The 3,983-nt window shown below is 47.5% G+C and overlaps 8 non-coding genes across 8 annotated transcripts; all 8 read left to right on the top strand.

The window, feature by feature from the left end:
* Nucleotides 1-65: 65 nt before the first annotated feature.
* Nucleotides 66-184, top strand: LOC123176037 (5S ribosomal RNA). The gene has a single exon (XR_006488331.1). It is a non-coding gene; the product is annotated as a 5S ribosomal RNA (ribosomal RNA).
* A 370-nt stretch (nucleotides 185-554) lies between these two features.
* LOC123176048 (5S ribosomal RNA) lies at nucleotides 555-673 on the top strand. Its single transcript, XR_006488343.1, has one exon. It is a non-coding gene; the product is annotated as a 5S ribosomal RNA (ribosomal RNA).
* A 373-nt stretch (nucleotides 674-1,046) lies between these two features.
* Nucleotides 1,047-1,165, top strand: LOC123176032 (5S ribosomal RNA). The gene has a single exon (XR_006488326.1). It is a non-coding gene; the product is annotated as a 5S ribosomal RNA (ribosomal RNA).
* Nucleotides 1,166-1,537: 372 nt separating this feature from the next.
* LOC123176047 (5S ribosomal RNA) lies at nucleotides 1,538-1,656 on the top strand. Its single transcript, XR_006488341.1, has one exon. It is a non-coding gene; the product is annotated as a 5S ribosomal RNA (ribosomal RNA).
* Nucleotides 1,657-2,026: 370 nt separating this feature from the next.
* Nucleotides 2,027-2,145, top strand: LOC123176035 (5S ribosomal RNA). Its single transcript, XR_006488329.1, has one exon. It is a non-coding gene; the product is annotated as a 5S ribosomal RNA (ribosomal RNA).
* A 369-nt stretch (nucleotides 2,146-2,514) lies between these two features.
* LOC123176046 (5S ribosomal RNA) lies at nucleotides 2,515-2,633 on the top strand. The gene has a single exon (XR_006488340.1). It is a non-coding gene; the product is annotated as a 5S ribosomal RNA (ribosomal RNA).
* A 373-nt stretch (nucleotides 2,634-3,006) lies between these two features.
* Nucleotides 3,007-3,125, top strand: LOC123176042 (5S ribosomal RNA). The gene has a single exon (XR_006488335.1). It is a non-coding gene; the product is annotated as a 5S ribosomal RNA (ribosomal RNA).
* A 371-nt stretch (nucleotides 3,126-3,496) lies between these two features.
* On the top strand, nucleotides 3,497-3,615 carry LOC123176041 (5S ribosomal RNA). The gene has a single exon (XR_006488334.1). It is a non-coding gene; the product is annotated as a 5S ribosomal RNA (ribosomal RNA).
* The last annotated feature ends 368 nt before the right edge of the window (nucleotides 3,616-3,983 follow it).

The raw sequence follows: 3,983 nt of genomic DNA, 5'->3' as shown, positions 1-3,983 counted from the left end.
ACAATCATCTTTGCAGTGGACCTGGGAGTGGCAAGCATAAGGGACGAAGGCGGGGGTAACATGTCGGATGCGATCATACCAGCACTAAAGCACCGGATCCCATCAGAACTCCGTAGTTAAGCGTGATTTGGCGAGAGTAGTACTAGGATGGGTGACCTCCTGGGAAGTCCTCGTGTTGCATTCCCTTTTTAATTATTTTTTGCGGCTCGTGACAAACATATCGCATGTGCGCGATATATATTAACCCCGTTATATTATTTTTGACATTTACGATATGTTTTAGCTCGCTGCTCATTGGTCACGCGTCTAGAGGCGGTTTTGTGGCGCGAGGAGCGCGTTCTGAAAGGGGTAAAAAAATAAGTGTTGCTGCGGTATAGAGGGTGGGGTGGAAACCGTGGTAAACTCGTCTCCGTGTTTGAGGGGGGGAGTAAGTAGTATATATAGGGCATTATCCATTATTAGGCAACGGTTGTAATGGTAGTAACAATGGCAATCATCTTTGCAGTGGACCTGGGAGTGGCAAGCATAAGGGACGAAGGCGGGGGTAACATGTAGGATGCGATCATACCAGCACTAAAGCACCGGATCCCATTAGAACTCCGAAGTGAAGCGTGCTTGGGTGAGAGTAGTACTAGGATGGGTGACCTCCTGGGAAGTCCTTGTGTTGCATTCCCTTTTTAATTATTTTTTGCGCGTCGTGACAAACATATCGCATGTGCGCGATATATATTAACCCCGTTATATTATTTTTGACATTTGCGATATGTTTTAGCTCGCTGCTCATTGGTCACGCGTCTAGAGGCGGCATTGTGGCGCGAGGAGCGCGTTCTGAAAGGGGTAAAAAAATACGTGTTGCTGCGGTATAGAGGGAGGGGTGGAAACCGTGGTAAACTCGTCTCCGTGTTTGAGGGGGGGGGGAGTAAGTAGTATATATAGGGCATTATCCATTATTAGGCAACGGTTGTAATGGTAGTAAGAATGACAATCATCTTTGCAGTGGACCTGGGAGTGGCAAGCATAAGGGACGAAGGCGGGGGTAACATGTCGGATGCGATCATACCAGCACTAAAGCACCGGATCCCATCAGAACTCCGTAGTTAAGCGTGCTTGGGCGAGAGTAGTACTAGGATGGGTGACCTCCTGGGAAGTCCTTGTGTTGCATTCCCTTTTTAATTATTTTTTGCGCCTCCTGACAAACATATCGCATGTGCGCGATATATATTAACCCCGTTATATTATTTTTGACATTTGTGATATGTTTTAGCTCGCTGCTCATTGGTCACGCGTCTAGAGGCGGCTTTGTGGCGCGAGGAGAGCGTTCTGAAAGGGGTAAAAAATACGTGTTGCTGCGGTATAGAGGGAGGGGTGGAAACCGTGGTAAACTCGTCTCCGTGTTTGAGGGGGGGGAGTAAGTAGGATATATATAGGGCATTATCTATTATTAGGCAACGGTTGTAATGGTAGTAATAATGACAATCATCTTTGCAGTGGACCTGGGAGTGGCAAGCATAAGGGACGAAGGCGGGGGTAACATGCCGGATGCGATCATACCAGCACTAAAGCACCGGATCCCATCAGAACTCCGTAGTTAAGCGTGCTTTGGCGAGAGTAGTACTAGGATGGGTGACCTCCTGGGAAGTCCTCGTGTTGCATTCCCTTTTTAATTATTTTTTGCGGCTCGTGACAAACATATCGCATGTGCGCGATATATATTAACCCCGTTATATTATTTTTGACATTTGCGATATATTTTAGCTCGCTGCTCATTGGTCACGCGTCTAGAGGCGGCTTTGTGGCGCGAGGAGCGCGTTCTGAAAGGGGTTAAAAAATACGTGTTGCTGCGGTATATAGGGAGGGGTGGAAACCGTGGTAAACTCGTCTCCGTGTTTGAGGGGGGGAGTAAGTAGTATATATAGGGCATTATCCATTATTAGGCAACGGTTGTAATGGTAGTAAGAATGACAATCATCTTTGCAGTGGACCTGGGAGTGGCAAGCATAAGGGACGAAGGCGGGGATAACATGTCGGATGCGATCATGCCAGCACTAAAGCACCGGATCCCATCAGAACTCCAAAGTTAAGCGTGCTTGGGCGAGCGTAGTACTAGGATGGGTGACCTCCTGGGAAGTCCTCGTGTTGCATTCCCTTTTTAATTATTTTTTGCGCCTCGTGACAAACATATCGCATGTGCGCGATATATATTAACCCCGTTATATTATTTTTGACATTTGCCATATGTTTTAGCTCGCTGCTCATTGGCACGCGTCTAGAGGCGGCTTTGTGGCGCGAGGAGCGCGTTCTGAAAGGGGTAAAAAAATACGTGTTGCTGCGGTATAGAGGGTGGGGTGGAAACCGTGGTAAACTCGTCTCCGTGTTTGAGGGGGGGAGTAAGTAGTATATATAGGGCATTATCCATTATTAGGCAACGGTTGTAATGGTAGTAAGAATGGCAATCATCTTTGCAGTCGACCTGGGAGTGGCAAGCATAAGGGACGAAGGCGGGGGTAACATGTAGGATGCGATCATACCAGCACTAAAGCACCGGATCCCATCAGAACTCCGTAGTTAAGCGTGCTTGGGCGAGAGTAGTACTAGGATGGGTGACCTCCTGGGAAGTCCTCGTGTTGCACTCCCTTTTTAATTATTTTTTGCGCGTCGTGACAAACATATCGCATGTGCGCGATATATATTAACCCCGTTATATTATTTTTGACATTTGCGATATGTTTTAGCTCGCTGCTCATTGGTCACGCGTCTAGAGGCGGCTTTGTGGCGCGAGGAGCGCGTTCTGAAAGGGGTAAAAAAATACGTGTTGCTGCGGTATAGAGGGAGGGGTGGAAACCGTGGTAAACTCGTCTCCGTGTTTGAGGGGGGGGGGAGTAAGTAGTATATATAGGGCATTATCTATTATTAGGCAACGGTTGTAATGGTAGTAAGAATGACAATCATCTTTGCAGTGGACCTGGGAGTGGCAAGCATAAGGGACGAAGGCGGGGGTAACATGTCGGAAGCGATCATAGCAGCACTAAAGCACCGGATCCCATCAGAACTCCGAAGTTAAGCGTGCTTGGGTGAGAGTAGTACTAGGATGGGTGACCTCCTGGGAAGTCCTCGTGTTGAATTCCATTTTTACTTATTTTTTGTGCCTCGTGACAAACATATCGCATGTGCGCGATATATATTAATCCCGTTATATTATTTTTGACATTTGCGATATGTTTTAGCTCGCTGCTCATTGGTCACGCGTCTAGAGGCGGTTTTGTGGCGCGAGGAGCGCGTTTTGAAAGGTGTAAAAAAATACGTGTTGCTGCGGTATAGAGGGAGGTGTGGAAACCGTGGTAAACTCGTCTCCGTGTTTGAGGGGGGTGAGTAAGTAGTATATATAGGGCATTATCCATTATTAGGCAACGGTTGTAATGGTAGTAAGAATGGCAATCATCTTTGAAGTGGACCTGGGAGTGGCAAGCATAAGGGACGAAGGCGGGGGTAACATGTCGGATGCGATCATACCAGCACTAAATGACCGGATCCCATCAGAACTCCGAAGTTAAGCGTGCCTGGGCGAGAGTAGTACTAGGATGGGTGACCTCCTGGAAAATCCTCGTGTTGCATTCCCTTTTTAATTATTTTTTGCGCCTCGTGACAAACATATCGCATGTGCGCGATATATATTAACCCCGTTATATTATTTTTGACATTTGCGATATGTTTTAGCTCGCTGCACATTGGCACGCGTCTAGAGGCGGCTTTGTGGCGCGAGGAGCGCGTTCTGAAAGGGGTAAAAAAATACGTGTTGCTGCGGTATAGAGGGTGGGGTGGAAACCGTGGTAAACTCGTCTCCGTGTTTGAGGGGGGGAGTAAGTAGTATATATAGGGCATTATCCATTATTAGGCAACGGTTGTAATGGTAGTAAGAATGGCAATCATCTTTGCAGTGGACCTGGGAGTGGCAAGCATAAGGGACGAAGGCGGGGGTAACATGT

Source organism: Triticum aestivum, unplaced genomic scaffold (assembly GCF_018294505.1).
Source record: "Triticum aestivum cultivar Chinese Spring unplaced genomic scaffold, IWGSC CS RefSeq v2.1 scaffold52841, whole genome shotgun sequence".
Taxonomy (NCBI): domain Eukaryota; kingdom Viridiplantae; phylum Streptophyta; class Magnoliopsida; order Poales; family Poaceae; genus Triticum; species Triticum aestivum.
The sequence above is the reverse complement of the archived record's forward strand: the minus strand, read 5'-3'. Positions and strand labels throughout refer to the sequence as shown.